We start from the raw sequence: 12138 nt of genomic DNA on the forward strand, positions 1-12138 counted from the left end.
AATGCTAGTGTCTCACAAAACTATAAACCCCAGGATTCTGTAGGATGGAACCCTGGTAGTTAAAGTGGTGTCATACTGCATTATTTCTACAATGTAAATGTACCCACAGATTCCATTTCAGAGCCACCCAGATGCTTTTTAAATTGTAAGTTTTAAAGTATGAAGCAACTCTTTTAATATGTATTATTTTTACACACTCTATTAATAGGTCTCATGTATTAATGGAGTGACCATATGTCATGGGCGACTTGAAGGCACATATGCATACATGCATTTTTAACTGATGTTACATTTCTAACCCATTGATGTATTCTATTTTGCTGCTGTTCCCTGCCTCAGTTCCCTAGGGAGAAGCAGGTAAGAAATAATAATAAAAAATACACAACACATAAAGCAACAACAACAACAAAGCAAGATCCATTCTGTGCTATCACTTGCTGTTCATGTGCTCTCCCAGCATGGAAGCAGTGGGCTAAGTGAGACAGAACAGCTTCCTTCATTTGCAGTGTGCTCTCTATCTGGGAGCTGGTACATACTGAACAAGTGAAATAGGAGGGACAGAAGTAAGGAAGAAATTAACCAGTTCAGGAAGACTCACTGAAAGTATCTCACTTAAGCCCTCCCTCCCTGCCCCCCCCCAAAAAAAATCCAAGACCCAACACAATTCATTTGAGTCCAGCATCCTCTTTCCAACACTGTCTGGGCAGCAAGAAGCCTTAGGCCATATAAAAAACCCTAGAAGTAGGCCAAGGAAGCAAGAGCCCTTTTTGCTTCACAGTAAGTGATACTGAAAGATATACTGCTGCTTTCAGTTGCACTAAACGGGGCTGTGCAGTCTATATGCCAAACCTTTGACTCCAACTCTTCTACTATTATACCACCTGACTCTGACACCTTTGTAAATGGCGAATGTATATTAATTAGAAACAACAAGTTTACTGTAATATTGCTATTATCGTGCAATTGCACAACTGTGCACTACCACAATTTCACTACCGCAATTATTACTGAATTATCCCTGGTGTGATACTCTCTAGTCCAAAACATTACTCTCTAGTGTCAGTCCCTGAGCCTTCGGCCTTTGTCCCTGGTAAGTTTCCAGGAAAATAAAATTTAAATACAAATACGGTGTTACTCCCTGCACACTGGAAACAAATAATGACAAGTCCCCCACATCAAATACCTTAAGAAGCATTCCTTGACAGTTGGCTCTCCGTATCCATGAAATTTATCCGCAGATTCAACCATCTACAGTTTGCAAATATTTTTAAATTATATAAATTCCAAAAATTTAGCCATTTTATATAAGGGACACCATTTTAATATCCATTGTATTGTATTTAATGGGACTTGAACATGCACAGATTTTGGTATCCACAGGGAGTCCTGGAACCAAACCCCAGCAAGTACTAAGGGCCCACTGTACTGCTGAAGTGAAGAAAGCCGGGAGTAACTAGGAATGGATTTGTGTGTCATGGATTGTAAGATCAGTCTCTTCTGGAATTCATATCATGTTCCAGGCTTCAGTAGTCTTGGCCAAGATCCTGAATTGCTGACATAGCTACAGTGCTGGAGTTCCATCATCAAAATTACCTCTGATGATGCCACCCTCCAAAAAAGTAACTTTCCAGCCTGGCATTACCTTAACCAAGGTGTTTCCAAGGAAGTACAGATTGAGGCATGACAAATGCAGTACTCTCTCAGGTGTAGGGTGCATTGAAAACAGGTTGCTGGAAAGGTACCTCAAGGTCCTGCCAAACCTGCTTGGCTCAATCTGACTTCAGGTCATCACTGCATTCTTCAACCTTCAGTGACCCAATCTGCAACACCTCAGAAACACTTAGGTCAAAGTGCTGTCATGCTGCAAAGGTAGGCTTTTAGGGCCACGTTTTGTTGTTTATGACTGTTATCAGGAATCTCCAGCAGTTACAAGATTGTTAATTGAGCTTACAAGATAGTAACTGATGAATAGAAAGCCTACCATTAATTCTATGTTCTTTGTTCCTGGAAAAAGTTGGTGAGCTCAAGTCAAGAATAAATTAATAAACTGTATGCTACAAGCCTGCAGCCTGCCCTGCCCTGATCTACTCTGTGCATTCAAATGTGATATACCAATTTTCCCTAATCTTCTCCAGCTTCACAGAGTCTTGGCAACTATCAAACTTCGTTTTTTGCCTACTGATATTAGCCTGGATCAAAGTTCTAGCAAAGCATAACACAGTAATGTTTTAGTGAAATATACCGGAGGAAGCACCTCTATAGTTGTGGGTTTTTCAGGCTATGTGGCCATGTTCCAGAAAAATTTCTTACTGACGTTTCGCCAGCATCTGTAGCTGGCATCTGGTGAGAAACGTCAGGAAGAAACTTTTCTGGAACATGGCCACATAGCCTGAAAAACCCACAAAAAACTATGGATGCCGGCCATGAAAGCCTTCGACTTTACGAAGCACCTCTACTTTGGAAAGTCTTTAAATGACAATTTGTTGTTATAGGTTTTTACTGTCAGTTTAGCTTCAACTAATGATGATCCCTACGAATGTGGGACTTCCAAGAGCCACAGTGATCAACTGCCCTGAGCAAGCCTTACAAGCTCAGGACCATGGCATCCTCGATTAAATCAATCCATCTATAATGAGGCCTTATTCTTTTCCTACTGCCCTCCACTTAACCAAGTATTGTTTCCTTTGCCAATGATAATAGCTCCTTTTAATAGTGATATGGGATAGAACTGTTCAGTAAATCTGCAGTGTATACTAATTAAGAATACTCTTTTTCCCCAGTGAAACAGTCCAAGGCTGAAGAGATGGAAAGGGCAGGGTTGGTAAATACTAAATAGCAGACACAGTAGCAGGATCTAGGAAGATAAAAGAAAGAAACTTAATCCATGAATGAAAGGAGAAAAGGCAATATAGTCTGAGTATCTCTCTAACCCTCATCCAGAAATTTGAAATCCAAAATACTCCAAAATTGTCTACATGGATAGCTGAGATAGTGACATATATATATAAAAATAATATTCTGTATAAAATTACCCTTAGGCTAAATATATAAGCTGTATGCTGTTGTGTGCCTTCAAGTTGTTTTCAGTTTATGGCAAACTTATCATGGTTTTTTTGTGTTCAGAGAAGGTTTGCCATATGAAACATAAATGAGTTTCGTGTTTAGACTTGGGTCCTGTCCCCAAGATATCTCATTATGTATATGCAAGTATTCAAGAAAGAAAAAAAATGGAAATCCAAAACACTACTGGTGTAGTATGTTGGATAAGGGATATTCAACCTGTATTAGGAAAAGACTGGATTTAGAGACATAACACAAGATGTCCCCTGCACCTACTCATAATTGAAAATATTGTGCCTTTGCCTGGAGTGATCAAAAATTAGGACCCTGAGTTCACTAACAATGAATTAAAACAACATTTTCACCTACTCTAATGAAAACTAGAAATCAAGTTATTCTGAGTATGCATCTGCAACAACACAGTAGCAGTAAACAAAGGGAAACAAAATGTAAACCCACACATAATTTAGCTAAAACTGTCATCACTGCTGCCTCATTCTCTCTCTGCTTATGATCACAGAGGTAAATCTGAGGTTCCACTTCAACAAGTCAACAATTTCAGCAAGTACTGAAAGCTGTTAAGAGGAAAAAGAGATCCACTCTGCCATCACTCATCAAACCTGTCTGACAGTGGATATTAAAATTAAAATGTATTAAGTCACATTTAAACTTTTGACAAGCAAAACTTGCTCAAACTTCCTGGAGGCTATGTCCTTTGAATTGCAACACCCAGCTGCCAATTTCTGACTCATGGAAAACACGTTGTAGCTACTCAGAGATAGAGGAAATGGAAAGTCACTATTAGTACATCTGATATCTCAGGGCTACCTTCCAAGGCCTGATTCCCACTAACTTTTAAACCGGATCACAAATTGGTTTGAACTGGTTCAAATTACCCTGGCTTCCATTTGAATCAATTCACTGAAGCGATTTGGAGGGGGGGGGGCACATGCTAGACCCAGTTTTGGGTCTTTTTGATGTTGATGTTCTCCGCATCTTTTTGAATAAATCGATTCTGCACAAGTGTGGACCAGATGTGGATCAGAACCCATTTACATTTGCCTTCGGCCGGCTGGAGCGGGTCCATTTTGAATCAATTCATTTGTGAATGTAAACTACAAGGGGGTTATTTTACAGGGAAAAAATGCGATCGGGGCAAATGTAGTGGGAACCACGCTCCGCTGTCAAATTGATCCATCGATTCGGATCGCAAACTGCTTTTTTTGTAAGTGGGAATGAGGCCCAAGAGAGCCCATGTGGCAAAGCACTGAAGGGGTTACTCCAAAATAAATGTTGTTGCTGTTCTTGTGTGTGCCTTCAAGTTGTTTCCGACTTATGGTGACCTGGCCTAAGGCAAACCTATCATAGGGTTTTCTTGGCAAGGATTTGTTCAGAGGTGGCTTGCCATTGCCTTCCTCCAAGGCTGAGAGTGTGTGACTGGCCCAAGGTTACCCAGTGAGTTTGAAGGCAGAGCTAGGAATCGAACCCTAGTCTCCAGAGTCTCAGGCCGACACTCAAACCACTACGCCACTCTGGCTCCACCAGGTTTACCTTAAGTTGGAAACAACTTGGAGGCACACAACAAATACAATCAGCCCTCTGTATTGATGGATTCATTATCCACAGATCCAACCATCCACAGCGTGAAAGTATTGAAAAAATATAAATTCCCAAAAGGATACCTTGACTTTGCCGTTTTATGTAAGGGACACCATTTTACTATACCACTGCATGGTTTTGGTATCCACTGGAATGAAACCCCAGTGGATACCAAGGGCCCACTGTAAAATGGTGTCCCGTATATAAAAAGGTAAAGCGAAGGCCACTGGGCCGTAGTGGTTTGAGTGTTGGACTTTGGCTCTGGAGACAAGGGTTCAATTCCCAGCTTGGCCATGAAAACCCACTGGGTGACTTTGGTCAAGTCACACTCTTTCAGCCTCTCAGGGGAAAGCAATGGCAAGCCTCCTCCAAACAAATCTTGCCAAGAAAACCCCATGAGTGATTCACCACTTTGGATGTCTTAAAAGCTCTCATACTAGCCCTAGAATAATCAGATGTGCTAATAGTGACTCTCCATTTCCTCCATCTTAATTGTTGTTTTCATTTTATATCCTGTTTTACCCAATGTTGTAAGCCGCCTTGAACTTGAGGGAGAGGCGACACATAAATAATAATAATAATAATAATAATAATTATTATTATTATTATTACCATCATCATCATCTGAGTAGCTTCCTTTAGAACCACCATAAGTTGGAAATGACTTGAAGGCACATAGCAACAGCAACAACATTTGCTAGATAGATAGATAGATAGATAGATAAGGAGCAGCCACTGAATTATGTGAAATATGAAAGTGGTTTGAGTGCTGGACTTAGGACTCCGGAGACCCGGGTTCGATTCCCAGCTCAGCCAATGAAACCCAATGGGTGACCTTAGGCCAGAAGTCACACTCTCTCAGCCTCAGAGGATGAAAGGCAAGGACAAAACCCCTCTGAAGAAACATGCCAGGAAAACCCCATGGCTTAGGGTCACCACAAGTCAAAAATGACATGGAGACACACAATAGCAATAACAATATATCAAAGAAACACACAACAACAACAACAACAATATACTGTATTAAAGCTACGAGGAAACTGAGAGGAGAGGAACCCAAGCTAAGGCACCCAAAATGCATCTGAGGAAGTAGGCTCAAGTAAGGCTGAGGAAGCTCATGCTGCCAGCTTCTCTCTTTCAGTCAGTCCCAAAGGGGCTACAAGATGCCTTTGCAGACTCAGGTCCAAAACACACCACAGAAACAATCCAGTGTGAGACCCTGCCCTGGCTCAATGCTAGGGAACCCTGGGATTTGTAGTTTTGTGTGACACTTAGCCTCCTTCTCTGTCAGAGAGAACTCTGGTGCCACAATAAACTACAGTTCCCAGGATCCCCTAGCAATGACCCAGGGCAGTTAAAGCAGCCTCAAAAAAGCTGGATTCATTTCTGCAGTGTGTGTGTGTGTGTGTGTGTGTGTGTGTGTGTGTGTTTGGGACCTCAAGAGGGCTTTGAGGAAAGCTAAGAAAGAGACCTCCTAAACTGAGACCTAAATTCAGGTCTTAGGTCCCAAAACACACTGCAATCCAGATTGAGGCTGCTTTAAACGGCCCTGGGTCAGTGCTAGGGAATCCTGGGAACTGTAGTTTGTTGTGGCACAGAGCTCTCTCTCTCTCTGGCAGAGAAGGCTGAGTGTCTCACAAAACCCCCTTGTGTTGAGCCAGGGCAGCTAAAGCGGTCTCAAACTGGATTACCCCTACAGTGTGTGGATGCAGCCCAAAGTGTCGTGTGTCCACTCCCTGGGCAAGGAAGGCACACTCTCTCAGCCTCAAAGGGAGACAACCAAGACAGAGAGGGAGGCCAAAGGAAAGGGTCCCAGGGTCCCAAGCCCAGCCTGCCGCCTTACCTGCAGCCTCCAGAGCAGGAAGAAGAGAGAAGAGGCCCCGAGGAGGAGGAGGAGGAGGAGGAGGAGGAGGTGCTGCAAGGCCACCGAGAGAGAGAGAGAGAGAGGCTGCTGGCCAGCCCTTCCATTGATAGACACACAGAGAGACCCACAGGCCGCCCTCTAGCGCTGGAGGACCAGGACTAGGGCTCCGAAGGCAGGGGAGGGCTTGAAACAAAGAAAGAAAAAGAAGCCCAGTTAGCTCCTGGCCATGTGCAGAGGGCTGCCTCCTAGGGCTCAGGGCGATCCTTGGCTGGGGCTCCTCCGAGTTCTATGCCTTTTGTTACGTCACAAAGAGAGCATTCCCCCCCTTCTCTCTCTCTGTTTCTCTTTAGCCATTAGGAAGATCTTTCTTTGCCCCCCCCCCTTTTCTTTTGTGTGTGTGTGTGTGTATATATACATATGTGTGTGTGTGTGTGTGTCTGTGTAGGTAAGGTAAAAAAAGGTAAATGTGTATATTATAAGTATATGTAATATATATATGTGTGTATAAGGTAGAAAAAAGGTAAAAGTGTGAGTGTATACATGTACATAAGTATATGTAATACATATGTAAGGTAAAAAAGGTAAATGTGTATGTGTGTGTGTACAAATATATAAAAATATGTAATATATAAGGCAGAAAAAAGTAAAAATGTGTGTATGTGTATACGTATATATATATATGTATAAGTATATGTAATATACATATATGTAAGGTAAATGTAATTGTGTATATATGTGCGTGGGGAATATGTGTAAGGTAACGGTAAATGTGTGTGCATGTGTGTATAAAAGTATATGTAATATACTGTATGTGTAAGGTAAAGGTAAACCTATATATTATAAGTATTATTATTATTTATTTATTTATTTATATAGTGCTGTAGATTTGCACAGCGCTGTACATAAAACAATAAATATATAAGAGTAAACCTGCCTATGGTGTACAATCTAAGAAATAATAGGATAATACATATAAAATACATAGGATATATGTAATATATATGTAAGGTAAAAACGGTAAATATGTATGTATATATATGTGTGTGTGTGTAATATATATGTACGGTAAAGGTAAATATGTATATTATAATGTCAGTGTATGTAAGATAAAAAAAGGTGTGTATATACACACACACACTCATCCTTCCATATTTGTGGCTTTGATATTTGCAGATTTGATTATTCATGGATTTGATTATGTTCTCTCTAGAAAATATCTAGGTCCTCCAGTGCAACTCTATGGCCAACTTTAACTGAAAGTTCCACTGAAAGACCTAGAGACTCCTAGAGAGAATGCTCCACTAGGCTCCTCCAGCAAAGTTCTGTGATAAGTGTCTGTCGGATGTTGACCACAGAGTTGCAATGGAGGACCTAGAGACTCCTGGAGAGGTGTTCTCTCAGGTAAAAACAGTGTTTTTGCTGTTTGTGGTTTTTCCACATTCATAGGGGTTCTGTGCCCCTAAACTCAGCAAATGTAGAGACAAGTATATATATTATTATATGTAATATATTTGTAAGGTAAATATATATATACACACGCACACTACAATATATACATGTAATATATATGTAAGGTTAAAAAAAGGTAAATATGTGTGTGTGCAAATATATATATATATATATATGATAAAAAGGTAAATATGTGTGAGTGTGTGTGTGTATATATGGTATATTTTGTAATATACTGCATATATATATATATATATGTTTTTTATATATATATATATAATGTAAAAAGCTAAATGTGTGTGTGTGTGTGTATAAACATATATTTAAATTATGAATTTTAAATGTGGATTGTTTTAATGTATGTACCTCTTATTTGTCCTTTTCAACTGATGTGTGTTTCAACTGAAGTGTTTTAACTGATGTGGTCTGTCTGTTCCTTGTTGTTGTTCCCCTCCCCGATCCATGGGGAGAGGCAGATAAGAAATAAATATTATTATTACTGTATATACTCAACTATAAGTCGACCCCATGTACAAGTCGAGGGCAGGTTTTGGGGCCAAAATTATGAATTTTGAGATGGCCCATGGATAAGTCGAGGGTAAAACTTAGGAGTAAGTAACAAAAGGATGTAATAGGATGAAGCAAATGTAAACAATGCTGAAAAACGTGTAGCTCTCCCCTTTCACCAGGGGATGGTTCCTTTTTTTTTCTTGTTGATAAGAATTAAAGTACAGTACTTACACTGATCCGTGGATAAGTCGACCCAGGTTTTTTGGGGTCAATTTTTTGACTAAAATTCCTAGACCTATACATGAGTATATACAGTATTGTTGAATAATATCCACAGATTCAATCATCCAGGGCTTGACAATATCTTTAAATATTTAAATTCCAAGAAACAAGCCTTAATTTTGCAATATCAGGGACGCCATTGTATTACGCCTTTGTATTTAGTGGGACTTAAGCATCCATGGATTTTGATATCCACAGGATATCCTGAAACCAAACCCTAATGTTTGTTGTTGTTGCTGGGTGACTTCAAGTTGTTTCCGACTTATGGCAATCCCTATCATGGGGTTTTCTTGACAAGATTTGTTCGGGGGAGGCTTGCCATTGCCTTCCCCTGAGGCTGAGAGAGTGTGACTTGCCCAAGGTCACCCACTGTTACCAGCTTAAAAAAACAATTACGTCAGAGTCTGCCTTTCCAAGGTGGCCAACATTAACTTCGGATGAGTTCTAAAGTACATATTTGTAGAGGATTTGTAGAAGATAAACTGCAAGTTAAATATTGACTCAGGTGAGAATTTTTATAACCTGCAGAGTCAGCTGTGATTGTCTAAAACAACAGCATGAGCCAATTTCTTCTACTGTTGGCACAAGATATGGCGGCAGCTGCCACACTGCAGAATTAATCCAGTTTGATGGCTCAGTGCTAGGGATGGCTGGGAACTGTTTTTTAGCCTTACCTGTCAGAGAGCTTTGGTGCCACAACAAACTACATTTCCCAGGATTCCCTAGTACTGAGCCAAGGCAGTTAAAGTGGTGTGAAACTGCATTATTTCTGCAGTGTGGATACAGCCAGAGAAGGCTAAATAGCTCACAAAACTAGAAATCCCAAGATTCCGTGGCATTGAGCCATGGCAGTTAAAGCAGTGTCAGACTAGATGAACTGTGCAGTGTAGATGCAGCCAAGAGTTATATCAAATGATAATTTTGCAAGGTATTCTTAAGTATGTTTGCTTCAAAGTAAATTGCGCTTGTATCACAGGCATCCCAAGTAAACATCTGAAAAGAAGTTCAATGTTAATTAATAAAAATACCTGACTTAGGTCCAAAACAAGCTGCAGAAATAATCCAGTTTGAGACTGCTGTAACTACCATGGCTCAGTGCTAGGGAATCCTGGGAATTGCAGTTTATTGTGGCACCAGAGCTCTCTGACAGAAAGCTCAGTGTCTAACAAAGTGACAGTTCCCAGAATGCCCTAGCATTGAGCCAGGGCAATTAAAGCGGTCTCAAAGTGGATTAATTCTGCTGTGTGTTTTGGACCTTAGTTCTGCCAGTGTTTTTTCAGGCTGGCAGACAAATATGTGCTGCTATCCTATTACCTGATCCTATTAGAAAATCCTATTATCTTATAACTGGGAGTTAGGCCCACTGAACTGCACATGTTTCAGATCCTTTTCCCAATGCCTGCCTTGTATTGGGATGGACCTGGGGCAGGAACAATTGGCCCTCTGTATCCATGGATCCTTATCCACGGATTCAACCATCCATTCCGTTCTATGGAATGCTGGGTTTTGTAGTCTGGAGAAACATTCAGGATGAGAATTCTAAATCCTGCTCCTCAAACAACTACAAATCCAGCACTCCATAGGACAGAGCCATGGCACTTAAAGTAGCATCATAGCCCTATATTTTGTGCAGAGTGAAGGACTTCAGAAGAGGCTGTTTCCCAACAAGAAGTGATTTATTAATGCAGTTTGACACCATTTTAAGTGCTGTAGGTCCAGCTTATGAAATCGTGGTCTCTGCGGTTTTACAAGGTCTTTAGCCTTCTTTCCCAAAGAGTGCTGGTGCCTCACAAAACTACACATCCCAGGATTCTGTATGATGGAGCCATGGCAGTGAACGTGGTGTCAAGCTGCATCATTTCTACAGTGTAGATGCAGTCTTGGTTCTATTGGATCTTTTACACATTGCACATTACAGTACTTTGCAGATGCAAAATTACAATGTAGCCTAGGGCAGGGATGGCCAGCTACTGAGGATTAAGGAACTGCTTTCTTCCCTGGGGACTCTGAAAGGCCACATGCCTCCACTTTTTCATTGTGTTTTCACATGAAAGTACTCCCAGGCTACCTCCTCTGGGAGAAAAGACTCCTCGGATCCATACACGTTACACAATTATATTGCTATGATTCCACTTTAAATGCCATGGTTCCAATCCATGGAATCCTGGGAGTTGTAGTTTGGTGAGGCACTAGAGCTCACTGGCTGATTATTCTAAATGCCCCTCTCTAAACTACTTATATCAGGATTCCATAACACTTAAAAATTAGGTGGATGGCCAACTTGATTCCCTAACTCCTAACAGTTGACCACCATTGCCCTATGCTACTCTGGTTAGGGCTGATGGGAATTACAGTGTGCCAGCTAGTGGAAGACTACATGTTCCATCTAGGAGAAACCAGTTGGACCCACCTGTTGCTCTCACCAGAACTCAGGAAAGATCCTTTTTGGCCTACAAGTGCCTCACCAAACTACGCATCCTCAGGATTCTGTAGAATAAAACCATAGAAGTTAAAGTAGCATCAAAGTGCTACAAGTGTAGTGTAAAAGAGCCCAAAGATAATTTGGCTTGCAGATAGTCTGTGGCCATCAAACTGTCAGTTACAGAAGAGAGATGGGGAGATCAGCGTGGAGAAATTAAACATTTTAACTGGAATTTGCTGAATCTGGGCATACAGCCTGAATCTGGCTTTGCCTAAATTGCTCTCTGGGAATTAAATTATGATTATTTTCCTTTGGCTTTGGCTTTCATTCCGGAGCTGCATAAATAAAGCAAAAATAAAAAGATACCCTTAAAAAAAGATATCATAAGGCTCCATACAGACAGGCCAAAATAAAGCTGCTTTGGGTCACTTTGAAGGTATGCTGTTTAAATGATGCATGCATACTAAGACTCTGGAAGCTCTGCCAAAGCTGTGCTTCAGTCCTTAGGGCTGGATTGTGGCTTTGGTGCGGCTTTGGACTCTTAGTACGCATGCATCATTTAAATAGCATACTTCCAAAGTGACTCGAAGCAGCTTTATTTTGGCCTGTCTGTATGGGGCCATAAGTCTACAATACAGTGGACCCTCGTTATACGCTGGGGTTTGGTTCCAAGATCCCCCGTGTATAACAAAATCCGTGTATGCTCAAGTCCCATTAAATATAATGACATAGCAAAATGGTGTCCCTTATAAAAAATGGAAAATCAAGGTAAATTTATACTTTTTTGGAACATTTTCAAACCGTGTATGCTTGAATCCGTGTATAAAAAATCCGTGTATAAGAAGGACCGACTGTATTCCCTTGTTCAAAAGTAAGTAAGCATGGCAGTCCTGTTGTTTGGGGACGGTGAAAGAGTTTAGTAATATTACAATATTTGCCCTAATGAATCATT

General features: G+C 40.8%; 1 protein-coding gene across 4 annotated transcripts in view; it reads right to left on the reverse strand.

Annotated features, from left to right (window-relative positions):
- FAM3C (FAM3 metabolism regulating signaling molecule C) overlaps positions 1–6582 on the reverse strand; it is a 54545-nt gene extending 47963 nt beyond the window's left edge. For 2 of the 4 annotated variants that reach the window (XM_089524363.1, XM_089524362.1), the window contains exon 1: positions 6503–6582. The gene's annotated coding sequence lies outside the window, so the exon portion shown is untranslated. The remainder of the gene's footprint in view (positions 1–6502) is intronic. The other 2 variants (XM_089524361.1, XM_089524360.1) reach the window with 2 other exon arrangements.
- Between the last annotated feature and the right edge of the window lie 5556 nt (positions 6583–12138).

This window comes from Sceloporus occidentalis, unplaced genomic scaffold (assembly GCF_023333645.1).
Source record: "Sceloporus occidentalis isolate IW3139 unplaced genomic scaffold, rSceOcc1.0.p SCAF_5, whole genome shotgun sequence".
Taxonomy (NCBI): Eukaryota; Metazoa; Chordata; class Lepidosauria; order Squamata; family Phrynosomatidae; genus Sceloporus; species Sceloporus occidentalis.